General features: G+C 35.5%; 1 pseudogene; it reads left to right on the forward strand.

The window, feature by feature from the left end:
* Nucleotides 1-11,845, forward strand: part of LOC145127677 (heparanase-like protein 1) — a 55,592-nt pseudogene extending 43,747 nt beyond the window's left edge.
* The last annotated feature ends 3,242 nt before the right edge of the window (nt 11,846-15,087 follow it).

A 15,087-nucleotide genomic window follows, 5' to 3' on the forward strand; every position in this document is an offset into this window, starting at 1 on the left:
GCTGCTTTGGTTGAGGGTTCGACCTTTGGATGGTTCCGTTCGGGGTTAGGGGATTGGTATGTCGAATATATGATTACCAGGCTTGGGTAAGGTCTCTGGAGTTAGACTAGTAGGTTTACGACCTTGTGAAGTATAATGATTGAGTTGGTTGTAGTTACAATTATAAGAGTTTCTCGGGTTGAGTATTTTCACTGTGAGTTGGGACTTACAGTTAGGAAGAATAATAGTGTTGCAGATGGGTGTTTACAAGTTAGTGGGTTGCTTGTTGAAAACATAGGAAGGGTTCCGAATGGATGTGGGAACGCTAGAAGGAGTTGAGAGTGTGTTACTCCGAGTTGTGTGCAGTAACGAATTTCGAGGATGAAATCTAATTCAAGTGGGGAGAGTTGTAACACCTGGTTTCAGATATGAAATATTCTTTTCAAGTTATTATATTCTAGTGGCCACAACATGGCTGATGGACTGCCACGACATGACATCACTTAAATGAACGCACAAATATTTGTATCCCCACGGCGTGGTCTTAGAATGGCCACGACGTAGCGACTGTTTTATGGCAAACCCTAATTTCTGGGCCTTGAGCCCTATTTAAAGGAAGGGATGGCTAGGGTTTCATCCATTCTCAGACTCCATCACTCTCCAACCTCAGAAACCTAAACCCTAGCCTACTTTGCAAGATTTGAGCTTACTTTTGGTGCCTTTGTGATCCTTGAAGGAAGAAGAGAAAACAATCCACCTCCATCTCTTGTGTGTGTTTTTTGGACCATTTGTAAGTTCTCCAGCTGTTGAGTTCTTCCTTCTAGATCTCGGCTCTTTGGCATATTTTGATTCATAGTTGATATTTGTATGGTTGAAAGGTATACGGTTGGCAAGTTTATGGCTCATCAAGGCCCCAAAATGCATTATATCTTCAGGATCTAGAAGTTGGTTGAGTTTCAAATCCATGCATTAGTTTTAGGTCACTATTCTCATCTTTTGACCTAGTATGAGGGAGGACATGCATGGGTCATGCATGTCTGTAACACTTGGATTTTTATGAGCCTTAAGGGTCCTAAGAAGCTCATTGGTAAGTTTGAGCTGAAGACATTGAGGATTAAGAGCTTAATGCATTAAGTTGTCCAAGTGTGGTAGCCACGACGTGGCGAATGAGGACATCACTACTGACTTGCCTGGACTCTGCCACGGTGTGGAGGAATGCTTGCCACGACATGGTAGCTAATTATCATCGCGATTATGTTGGATGCCCACAATGTGGTCGTGGATTGGCCACGACGTGGAGGTCGGCTGAAGTTGACCTTGATCTTTGACTTTTTGACCTGCTTCGACTTTTAGTCAAGGGCTAGTTTTAGAAGGTAGACTAAGGGTTTACCTTGTATCTTTCCGTAGGAGGTGTGCAACACCGTTTTCCGACTGTGTGAGCATGATAACTGTTAACTGCATCCGTGAGATGAGTCTTCTCACTATAATATGTAGGGTACTAGTTGTCTTTGTGACTATTTCATGGAAGACTAGGGTTTGACCTTGGCATTTGTATGAAAGACTAGGGTTTGGCCCATGACATTTGCATGGAAGACTATGATTTGGCCCCTGGCAGTGACATGGAAGACCAAGATTCGGCCCTGACACTTGTACAAGTAAAGACCATCATTTGGACCATGGCAGGAAGTAAAAATATGATTTGGCCCATAACATTCACTTGGGGTTGAAATAGACCCGTTATGTTAAGTATGGTATGTGGTATTTTGGGGAACTCACTAAGCTTCGTGCTTACAATTTACGTTTATTGTTTCAGGTACTTATGGTTCCAAAGGGAAAAGCCCGACTTAATCCAACTGCATTCTCTTGAGTTTTATTTTGCACTATACTTTTTATGATTTACTCTGATGTTTGAAAATACTTTATACTATGATTATCTTTTGAACGAATGAATGAATGGTTTTGGTTGTTTGAAAAATGAAATTTTTACTTAGTATTTTTGGGACGTTACAAATTGACAATTTATAAAGGCGAATCTATCCAAAACCACTACTTATAGCAGTGGAGGGTTCTTTGATAAAGAATGGTTTGCAAAGTTTTGTAGGGAAAAAGGTTCACAAGTTATCAATGACATGACACAACATATGTATAACCTCGGTCCAGGTTCGTGCAAGTCACTCAAATGTCAATTTACATCTTTACTCCTTTGTTATGTATGACATGACATGACAAACTTATAATGTTTTTGGTGTGCATTGTATTAATGTAATAGAGTTTCATTTATATATATTATATATATATATATATATATATATATATATATATATATATATATATATATATATATATATATATATATTCAAGAATTGATCTGAATCTAGTGAAAAGGATTTTGGATCCCTGTTTTTGAGTAGGTCATCTATTACTTTCAGTGATATCCATCAAACTAGTCAAACAAATAGGCCATGGGCATTGTGACATCTCCATTTTTACGGTCATTTTAAAACATTTTATTTATGCTTATTTAAACATAGTTTATTTATAAATGCAGATTTTGGTCCCATAAAAGTATTTTTAAAGAAAATATTTTTCATTGATTTATAATAGCTTGGGATGCCATAAATGATAAAAAACATAAGAATAAACATGCCTTACAGTATCTTAGACTATTAGTCTACATCTCCTTGAATCTCTCATCATTCATGTATCTTTGTATAGCTACCTGTGATACAAAGCAGCTGAGTGGGTCAGGTTGGGAAACCTGGTGAGTACATAGGGTTTTCCCTAAAATCAAACATTCATTAAGCTCAAAACTGAAACAACTAGACAAAATCACATAAAGAAAAGCAGATCTGATAACTGATCACATGAAAAGTATTAGTCTAATGCAAAACAGAAAACTAGGGTTTAGCCAGACATGGGTAAAAATGAATCTATCTTATAAAAAGAAACATTAACTAAATAATCTTCTAAACTAAGTGTATGAGATTATTCACAACCTTCAGATCTTCAGAAATCATTGAAATGTATCAAAAATCACCTTCATAAGGGTATTTTGTCGTCTGGAACCGTCTCTCCTTCGAATATAATCATGAAGGACGCATTTATACTCAAGACAGAAGATTCCGGATAAAGTTATCAGAAAATGCGATCGCAGAATCAGGATATGCGATCGCAGATTTAGAGGTGTTTTCTAGAATTGCCCTTAAATGAAGTATGATGCTATTTCTGAAGTTTCAGGAGTTGCATCACAAAAATGTGATCGCGGAAATAAAAATATGATCATAGTTTTTGAGTTTTTTCTTCAGATGACTTCCAAATGACTTTTTTCGACCTTGCAAAACTTTGACACATTTACGTGATCGCAAAAAGCATATATGCGATCACAGATTTTGGTTTTTTTGCTCGATTCTGACGCGATTCTTCAGTTTAAGCACTCCAAGTCATTCCTTAGCATCCGTCTTCAGTTCCAACGCCATTTAGGCTCCAAATATGCATCTAGCTGCTCCCAAAGTACCACTCCACTCGAGTTATCTGAAAAGGACATAAAAATGCTAGCAGTACAGGAATTATGATAAAAGACATGACTTGAACATTATATAAACTAATGACATGCAAATGTACAAAATATGATGCTAAATGCTAATAAAAACTACCCTAAAAGATGCATAAAACGACATTTATGAATTCTCCCCAAGTGTGAACCTTACTTGCCCTCAAGTAATAAAAATATTAAACATTATGAACAAATGGAAAAACGTAGATGACCAAGAAAGAATTTAGAATAAAATAAAAGAAACTAAAAAAACTTGAAATAAAAATACTTCACTCTTCTTTTTTTTCCTCGCATGATTAGATTTCACACCGAGGAAGCTCCAATGAAATCACTACCTAGATGAGAGTCTCAATACATTTATTACAGATTCAAAATTCATATTTAATAAGTCAAACCAAGCTTGAGTAAATAACTTTTATGCCGAATCAAATTTGTGAAAACAGTGTATTTTTAAAATTAATTTCACGAAAATTCATTTATAAAAACTTAGCTTGACCAACCCCTCATTTTTTTCCGAACTCGTCCAGTAAACGTGGTAAGCTCTATTATGGACAGAAAAGCCAAACTTACCCCTATGATTCTACTATGGAGGGATCTATCTCATTATACCACACATATTCTTTCTCTTGATCAACTCTTTAGATTTAACTTTGCTTGGTTCTTGATTTCGACTTGAACTTGACTTGGATTTGACTTTGAATTTCAGATTTCATCAAGTTGCTTGATGTACCATTTCTAACAAGTACATTGACTGGGCATAGATTTCATTTTGAGGTCCACCATATCTTCAATACTTCAAAAATGATAATAAATTGTGTGGATATAATTAGAGTTCCCTCCTAACCTCAAAAGGCGCATAAACTATAGAGTTCAATACTTCAAGGAAAGATAAGGATTATTCAATCTAGGTTCTTTTTAAGGCATTTAAGGAAATTATTTCTAAAACACCGTTCGTTTTTTCTATCCGACACTTCCATTGTAATAATTATTCGACTCTTATGTTGGTTCATATTTTGAAAACATTTAAAGCACTTTCTGATATGAAAAAATAATTCTTAAAAGTAATTGCAATGAGACTATTATTTTCGGATCCTATCACATTTCATCTTTACAGAGCTATCGAATGTAAATAATATCCTCATCTCATGTACAATTTTTTATTTTTTTAAAATTATTTATTTATTTTTTAAAATTTTTATGCAAAAAATAAAAACTAAAATAACTAGAAAGAAAATCTTTTTGGGTTTTTTCATTTTATTCTATGAATGTTGAAAAATGGAAAGGAAAAATATTTTTTAGATTTTTCAGATTTTTATATGCAAATGCAATACAGAAAATAAAAAGCAAAAAATAACTTTGAAAAATTTTAACCTAAAAACTGAAAAATTTAAAATTTTTAACAAAAAATGCAATTTTTTACACTAACCCCTCCCCGAGCTTAAAATGACCAATTGTCCTTAATGCTCAGAGAGGAATGAACAACTCAATAAAGTATATAAAAGTAAAAAGGGTGTAACTAGGAAAGAATGTACGTGATAAAATTGCAGAAATCTGATTTTGACGAATTTATGGCAAAACATCTGAATCTTAGCAACTTTGAAGATCCTCCAATTTTCCCAATCTTGTTTGGAACCGCGACCATATATTTATTGAAAGCACAAAAACTAAAAACTACTCATCGGGTGGCCTCCCGAAAAGCGGTCAATTTTTAAAGTCGTTGGGATGACTTTGCGCAACCAGATTTGTTAACCGGTGTGGTTAGGACTTCTATGAAGCTCAACTCATTTCCTTGTTACTCCAGATCCCTTCAGATATGGTAGAATTGGCGGATCTAGAACTTGTTCAAAAAAATGGAAAGACTCCATATTGCTATCAGATAAGTTTTTCTCTTGAATTTCAAATTTCTTTCCTTTTCTGATTTTCTTTTCCTTTCCAGAAGTCTTCTCTTTCTTTTCAAATTTTCTTCTTTTCAGATTCGAATCAGAAATCATCTTTCCCATAATTTCTTTTTCCAAAAGCATTTTTCTTTTCAATTTCTTCTCTGATTTTTCTTCAGCAGAAATCACATGCTCCTCTTCAGATTTATCCGTCTCTGTTAACTTCTTTTTAGCAACTTTTTTTTTCTTCTTTTTCCCTAATCTTTTCCTTTTCTAGCTCTTCTGATGTGTGAGATAAATTTATGTCTATAAATATTTCTTGCACAGAGACATTAGAAAACTCACAGTAGTCCTCAGATAAAGGACTGCTGGTACCCATATAACTAACAAAAAATTTACCAGCAGGAAAATCATCATCATTAATTTTAAAATTAACCACTTTCTTGTCAAACTCCATTGAAATCGTGTCATTAAAAACATCTATTTTCGTTTTTGCAGTTTTCATAAATGGCCTTCCCAAAATAATAGAGTTTGTATATGATATGTCCAAATTATCCATGTCCAAAATATAAAAGTTAGCGGGAAAGATCAAATTATTCACTTGGACAAGAACATCCTCTAGTACACCTTTTGGGTGTACTGTCGAGTGGTCAGCCAACTAGATAATAGTCCAGTCTTTTTTAAAGTTTCCAATTTTAGTTTTTCAAAAACAGAAAAGGGAAAGACTTTGACTGAAGTTCCTAGGTCAATCATGGATTTTTGAAAATTAAGGTCACCCAATTTACAAGGAATCGAGAAAACTCCTGGATCCTTGCACTTTGGAAGTAAACCCTTTTGCAAAATAGATGAAATATTTTACACCAACTTTTAAAGTTTCGTTATTTTTAAATCTTTTCTTTGAAACACATAATTCCTTTAAAAATTTGGCATAACGAGGGATATGTTTTATAACATCTAAAAGTGGAAGATTTACCTCAACCTTACGAAAAAATTCCATAATGTCTTCGTCCTCTTGCTCGCGCTTCGTACTTCACAATCTTGATGGAAATGGATGTAGGGGCTTGTACATCTTCATATTCGGCTTCACTTGTATTGGGGTTTCTGTTCCTTTATCTTTTTCATCTTCTTCTTCAACTAAAACTTCTTCATATTCTTCTTCAACTTCTTTTTCTTTATCTTTTTCATCTTCTTCTTCAACCATAACTTCTTTATATTCTTCTTCAGCTTCTTTTTCTGGTTCAGATACGCTTGTGCCTTCATATCTTTTCCCACTTCTCAAGGAAATAACACTCAAATTGTGCTTTGGATTATTTTCAGTGTGCCCCGGTAATTTTCCTTGAGATTCCAGCCGACCCACAAAAGTGGCAAGTTGAGACACTTGCTGTTCTAGATTCTTGATACTAGCTCTGGTTTCGTTCTGGAATGCTTGGGTGCTCATGGCAAGACTTTTTACAATATATTATAAGGCCACACTGGAACTACTAGGTTGCTGATTGGAAGGTTGATTCTAAAAATTCGAATGCTGATAATTTTGCTAATGATGATTCTGAAAGTTCTGTTGCAAGCACGACTACTGCTGAAAACCCGGAGGATGTTGAAATTGATGTCTTTGCTGATAATTGTTCTGATAAAAGTTTGGAGGTTGATTAAAGTTTTTCTGTTGCTGATATCCTCCGACAGCTTTTACTAGAGCCGCATCTTCTTACAATAGTGGACACATATATGTTGGGTGTTCAGTTTTTAAGCAGATACAACACTGTTTCTTCGCCGCTTCTTTTTTCCTTCGTCAATAATAAAATAGCTTTTATTTATTATGAAGTTTGGGACTCCATATGAGCATTGCTAACTTATTTGAAACCTCGTGGCTGATCAGTATACCACTCGTCTTCGTTTCAGGAATGATTTGACTCTATCGCTAGCTTCTCGATCAGCTACAGGATTTATGTTGGTGTTATATCACCTAAGGAACTGCCACTGGAAACATTTATCAGACGTCGCTCCATGGGTGTCAGACCTTCGCAGAAACAGTTTTACAACTGATAATCATTAATCACATGTTGTGGGCACCGAACCAACAACTTTTTGAATCTCTCCCAGTAGGTATGTAGAGTTTCTCTTCTGCCTTGTTTAATACCAAGGATTTCTCTTCCGAGACTCGAAACTCACGTTTCTGGGAAATACTTCTCTAAAAATAACTTTGTAAGTTATGTCCAGTTGGTAATGGAACCTGATGGGAGCTCATACAACCATTCTCTTGCTGAATATTGAAGTGAAAAGGGGAATTCCCTTAACTTTATCTGGTCTTTAGTTATCACATGTGGCTACATTCCTGAACATACCACATGAAATTCCTTAAGGAATTTATCTGGGTCTTCATTTCCAAGCCTCTGAATGTAAGGAGAAGATGTATCAGCCAATATTTAAGCTCGAAATTTTGAGCTTCCGGAAACGTAATGCAGAGAGGCTGCTGATTAACTTCTTAGGTGGCCCACTCTCTGAGAGTCTTTTCCGTGTCGTCTCCACTCATGGCTGATTTTGGAGAGTTGGGTTCTGAAGGCTCTGGTGTTTATGAAAATTAGAGTGGGGTTCAGAAGAGTCTGTCTTCTGGGATTTAACTAAGGATGGTGGAGAGTATGTTTTAAAGGGGCTATTAGAAGGAGAAGTTGGGGTACTTTCGGAAAAGAAGGAAAAGTCGGATATGGTTCGTTCTACAAGGGACTGCCTTGTGGTGTGGTGATTTCTGGAGGTACTGAAGAGGATGAACCAAAGAAACCAGCTGATTGTTTTTTCTTTGTTACTTATTTCTTAAGTTTCCTTGCAGTTCTTTCAATTTCTGGATCAAAAGCTAGAGGTGTACCTGTACGAAATTTTCTTGACATAAAACTATTAGAAGCACTGTGTCCCCGACAACGACACCAATTTGTTAACACGCTATCGTGGGCGTATTAAGCAAATAATATTCCACTGCTGGTTGCACTAAAATATAGCATAGGGAAGCAGGATCAAATCATCAGGGATACAATCTAACGGTCAATGCCTTTTTGCATCAGACACATTCTAGTCAATAAACAAAAATTATAAAAAAGGGGTTTTGATTAAAAACTAAAACTAAAAATTTGCAGTGAAAATAAACTAAATAAAACTCAGTAATAAAAAGGAATTCAATTTTACTATGACTTTCCTAATCATGCAATCGGCCCAGATCTGATTATTCAGAATGCATTCTATCTAAGCTGGTACTGAGAAAAACTAACAATCTCTAGTATAATATTTTTTACCTAATTAAATTGACCAAAACAAGCTCTTCGGTTAACCCTAACTTTTTACTGTCTAATTAAATAAGCTCTTAATTAAGATCAGAAAAGTTGCATTAAGCTTTGTGTAAATTTCCCAGCAATACCCAATACTTCTCACAAGCTCGGAAGAGTAAAGATATGATATTTCAGTTTATATCAGAGTTAAATCCGTAACACGGAACCAATCTGATACTTGTTACTTATTACCAGTTGGCAAGAACAATTAAGAATTCTATTAACTGATTAACTAGATTGATAAAACCCTAGCTTGGTAATCAGACTAACAATAATTAAAAATCAAACATTCTTTAAGCTCAAAACTGAAACAACTAGACAGAATCGCATAAAGAAAATCAGATATGATAATTGATCACATGAAAAGTACTAGTCTAATGTAGAACAGAAAACTATTGTTTAGCCAGACATGGGTAAAAACGAATCTAAACTAATAAAAAGAAACATTAACAAAACAATCTTCTAAACTAAGTGTATGATATGATTCACAACCTTCAGAACTTCAGAAATCGGTGAAAGGTATCAGAAATCGCCTTCAGAAGGGTATTTCGTCGTCTGAAACCGTCTCTTCTTCGAATCTAATCATGAGGGACGTATTTATACTCAAGACAGAAGCTTCCGGAGAAAGTTATTCGAAAATGCGATCGCAGAATCAGGATATGTGATCGCAGATTTAGAGATTTTTTCAAAAATTGTTGTTAAATGAAGTACGACGCTATTTCTGAAGTTCGGGAGTTGCGTCAGTTTTTGTGGTACGCATAGCTTCTAATAACCAACCTATCTAAAACTCACTTTTTGTGGTACGCATAGCCGCATCGGTTTAATCACGAAACTTCGAAGAAACATAACTTCTTCATACGAAGTCGAATTTTAGTGTTCTTTATATGTACGAAATCTTTGTCACATATACTAAAACTTTGGCTAAGATTATTCATCTTAAATAATCTTCTATCAAAAAATCGTTTTATTGCTTATTATATATTAATCGTCTAGACTGAATCTGCGTGTGTTACATGCATCTTCTTGTATTTTAAAATCTGGTGGAGCATACAACAGTGGTGGTCATCATGTAACATCTCGATGTTAAGGTAATTTCAATTTCAACCCTATGTTTGTATATTATTGCAATTTAGACCCTTGATTTGAGGAAGGTTGCTAGATTGGCCTATTGTGGCAATTTCGTAATTTCACCCAAGTAGAGTACGCAGAGCGTACGTTGTGTACGCTAGGCATACTAGGGCACGCCCTATTACGATGGGCGTACACCTCGTATACAAGGTGTATGTGAAGAAATGGTAATTTTTAGGGTTTGGTTCATATTTAAACCTCATTATAGCCTCATATCTCATTCTTTTTCAGCCTCCCTCTGTGAAAAACTTCTTCAAGAAACCCTATGTGAGAAAAGTCCATTTTTGAGCAATAAGAGTGTTTTGGGGGTGTGTTTGAAGAAGAAGAAGGTGGTGAGAAGAGCTTGGAGCTTGGAAGCATTTTGGATCTAAGATTCCCTCCTTGTTTGCAACCTCCAGGAGGTATAAAGCTTGCAAATTTATCGCTCAATCTTATAGATCTAGACATTTCATTTCATTAAGTTACTTTTTGTCCCAAAATGGTGATTCTTGAGCATGACATGTTCTTGACCGAATAAGTCGTCCTTTCAGACTTTAGGAAGGGTCTTACGTCATAAAAAGGTGGTCTTGATGGTTAGTTTTGCTCCATGCATTCTTTAGAAGGTCTTAATGCATTAAGATTTTGTACTTTGGGGTATTGGGCACTTAATGGACATGCAAAGTCATAAAGTTGGAAACTTTATGACTCTTGAGGGTAATTTAGCCTTGGATCTGAAAGTTGGACGTGAGAGCTTAAGGCATTAAGCTCTTATTGAAGATTTGGGAAGCCTAGGCATACACCCTGCGTAACCTGGAGTACCCAGCCTGTACGTGGTCAACCATCCCGACCGCGGTCAAAACTCGAGTACGCCCCGCGTACGAAGCTGAGTTGACTCTTTTGTGTTGACTACATTGACTTGCTGACTTTGACCAAGTTTGACTTAGGGGTATTTTGGGTATTTGAGCAATAGTTGAGTCTTGGTCTCTATCTGTTGAATAGGTGACCTGTAGAGCTGGTATTTGAAGCAACTATCGTTCATCTTTTCGTCAGACAGTGAGGTGAGTCTTCCTCAATGTACTTACGGGTCGAAGGCACCAAGGCCGACCCATGGATTGGATGTCCTGTTATATGATAGTATGTTATTATGTTGCAAAGATCTGTTAGATCGGTATCCTAGTATATAGGATGTTAGCATGCGATAGTGATCTGTAAATCTGCATGTTTGTCTGATGCCTGGTCATATGTTAATTTGTTATGTGTATGTCGACATGTTATGGTTGGTTGGGTTGAGGTGGTCCTACTTTGTGCTGAAGGCCAAGATACCCAGGGCGGTCCAGATAGACTATAGGCCCTTCAAGGCGGTCCAGTCAGGCCGAAGGCCCGACGAGCGGTCCGGATAGGCTGTAGGCACTGCGAGGCGGTCTAGTCATGTCGAAGGCTTGGGAGCGGTCCAAATATGTTGTAGTCCCTACGAGGCGGGCCAGTCAGTCTGAAGGCTCAGTTCTGCATGTTGCTGTTTGATATGTTTTATGTGGTGGTACTTTGGGGGAAACTCACTAAGCTTTGGCTTACGGTTTTAGTTTACTGTTTCAGGTACTTCTGATGATCGTAGGAAGGCGAAGGCGCGACCGTACACATTCTCCCGTTGCATGTACTTATGATTTTGGGATACTCTACTATTGATAAGCATTTTTGAAACAATGATTTTGTAAACATTTTACGATTATGGGTTGTTTTGAAAAGTTTAAAATTGTTGTGATTTTTGAGATGTTACACGTCATGTTTCAGACACCTTTATAAATAGATTATGGTAAATAATATAAACATGGGCATACTTGTAAATTTTCACATGAAAAAGAAACACACTAATATATGGATTGTTTTATAGGTACTTGGATCAGCTTGCAATGGCAGCTAAGTACCACACACATGTATATTGTCGCCAAATTTTAATCGGTGGAAATTATGGTCTTCTTAATAAAACAACATTTGCTCCAAATCCTTACTATTATTGGTGATTTTAGTTACATTTTAAAGGTAGAGGATGAGGCTAAGGTCAATGATCTTGAAAGGTACATTTTTAAATATTTTTTCACTCTTCTGCAATGGTAGATGTTTTTTTTCTATTTATTTACATAATATGCTTATGATTGTTGAAGGTTCTTGTTCTTGAGACTCATGATTGGTTAAAAAACCACACTTTGGTCATTATATACAGTATCATACTTTCAAGGTTTTACTATTTTAACGTTGTACTTTGAGAAATCTTACCAATTGGTGAAAACATGTTGCTTGTTGTAGGTAAATGGAGAGATGAAAAAATAAATATAACGAAGAAAAATACAACTTAAATAGAAATTGGCGGGTTTTATGAGATAATTTAACAACCACTTGGTAATGCAGCAAATGGTTTTTAGTTTTTTTGTTTTTAACTAAGTTGTTAAACATTTATTATATTTTGTATGGAATTGTATTATACATTTTTAATGTATTAGAAAAGTTGTATAATATGTTTATTAATTTAAGTTGTTTATAATACATGGTGTTAATTGATCAATATTTGGCATATAAATGATTTTAAGTTGTTCAACAATTGTCATGACAAACAAAAAAGTGTGACTGAATGTCAATAATAGTCACCGTTTAATCTATTATGTGTCACTAAAAGTCAATAATAGTTATCACAAACAAAAAAACATGTGACTAAAAGTAGTTTATGGTCACGGGTTAATATATTACGTATTACTAAAAGTCAATAGTAGTCATGATAAAGGAAAAAACATGTGACTGATAGTAGTTTATGGTCACAGATTAATAAAAGACGTGTCACTAAAATTCAATAATAATCATGACAAACGAACAAAACTTGTGACTAAAAGTAGTTTATAGTCATGGTTTAATATATTATGTGTCACTAAAAGTCAAAAATAGCCATGACAAATGAAAAAACATGTGACTAGTACTAGTTTATGGACATGTTTTAATATATTACGTGTCACTAAAAGTCAGTAATAGTCATTGTAGGTTCCCATTTGTCGATTGGATTGGTGCAGAAAGATAATATTAAGAAGATAATCGTGTATGATAATGATGAACAAAACATGTGAGTAAACTGTGATGAATAGATAAAGAGACATAACATATTACATGAAGAACACTCATGGCTAATGAGAATCCCCCAACCAACACACACACTCTCTTTAAAGTCTACATGGTGCACTCATAAAATAAATGACCACTTACCTCCACTTTATAGACTAGTGGAGGGAATATGCTCTCATACAAATGAATATTCTAACCTAATAAATCACTCATCATTGTAGAGAATTTTCATGCTCCAACAATCTCCCCTAAATGCTTGAAAATGATGAGGGTAAAATAATGATACAAGGCAGAACATCCGACGGGTAGGTTTTGGTGCTTAAGTATATCGGAATCTGGCAATGGAATCACTAACATCAAAGAACATACAGAGGATCCAACTCTGAATAAAAATATGAAATCCCAATCTTCAAAACTGATCAGTCCCCAAAAACCGATCATGTTCACAGTCTCCCCCTCAACGATAGAACCGGAGAGCTCAATATCAGATCACACAACGTCTTCAACATTTCGAACTCGAGTAATAATGCACCAAGCAATCTCAGAAGAATAACCTGCTGAAAAAGTGAAGCATCTCAAAGTAAATTCCAAAAAAATAAATAATACGAATCCAAAGACATGGTCTAGCAATGCCAAATATTTGATCGGAGGATCAAAAATAAGTGTCACGTCACAATGCCAAAATAATATTCGTCCTCAAAGTATTGTAAATCCAAACTCAAACAATCATAAAATCGATCCAGTTGCTAACACAAGTGAGACATCCCAAAATGTAGAGTCTTAAGATAAATAATCGTAGTCATAAGAACATCTAGTAATGCCAAAATTTTGATCTGTAAAGATCAAAAATCAGTTCCACATTACAATAATAAATGAATCTCTGTATTCAAATGTCTCTAACATCCAAACTCCAATAATAAACTCATAACGGATGCTCATGATTCCCCCTATTTTTATCGATAATGCAATAAAGAAAAATAATAATCATGAAACCGGGCAAGAGAATATGTCGGATATGATGGAGCATCGTACGCTCCCCCTTGATGTGAGCATTTACCCGTAAAAACGAGGATATTATTTTTTGGGTCATGGGTAGACTTGGTGATGTATTTTCGAATTGATCAAACACTATAGAATATATATGATAAACCCGCTGCTGAAGAATCATAGTGTTGAACCGAAGTGATGTTGATAACCGAAAGGCAAACCCGGACTCCCAAAGCACAACCAATGACTTGTCAATCAGGGTCGAAATGAACTAGTCTAAACCTCTAATTCAAAGATCATTGGTCTGAATGATGGTCCGATACCTTATGTAACTAGTCTGAAGGAAGGAAAAATGCGAACCTCGGAAGGATCCAAACATCGTAAATCGTTGTTGATCAGACAAGTTTCCGAATGAAAATAAGTGGATCCGAATCTCTGAAGCATAAAAATCAAAGGTTGCAAATGCGAGTTGCTCGGTAGGAGGAAGAACACACAAGTAATAATCTCTTAAATAACTATGTCTTCACTCGTAATCAGCAAGAAGAATGAAGCCTTGAACCATGGGGATAAAATTGGTGTTAAAAAAAATAATTGGTTTAAAAAAATAATGGGTTTTAAAAAATTGGTTTAAAATAAAATGAATTAATTGGTTTTAAACAAAAAAGGAACAAATAAAAAAAATAAAAAAAATGAATTTAGAAAAAAAATTGATTCCAAATTAAGGAGGTGGATCCAAATATGAAAGTTGAATCCAAGTGTTGGATCCGAAGTAAATGGGTTGGAATGGGAGTTGGAGTCGTAAAAGGTTTGGTTCGGACTAGTAGGGTCCGAGGTGAATCCACTAAAAACACAAATGGGTTTGGGTTTTGGGTAGGAAAGGCAGATCTTGGAAAATAGATCCAAAATGGATTTTTTTTGAGTCCGAGATGAATATGAAAAACGAGGTTCTTGTCTCTGAAAAGGTAATCTCGGAATATGGTTAAGGGCTGACAAAATGCATAAAAGAATAAACATGCATTAAATGAAGACAATTGACCTTTGCGGAATAGGAACAAACTTGGTGAGTTGTCACAAGTGGACTGGAGGCATAACTGTCTTCACACGGTTGAGGTGGGGCCGGATGGCAACAGTTGTCTAAAGCCGATGGAGAGAGAAAGAGGGACCGTTTGCA

The sequence above is a fragment of the Lactuca virosa genome, chromosome 7, assembly GCF_052849685.1.
Source record: "Lactuca virosa cultivar CGN04683 chromosome 7, Lactuca_virosa_CGN04683_v6, whole genome shotgun sequence".
Taxonomy (NCBI): domain Eukaryota; kingdom Viridiplantae; phylum Streptophyta; class Magnoliopsida; order Asterales; family Asteraceae; genus Lactuca; species Lactuca virosa.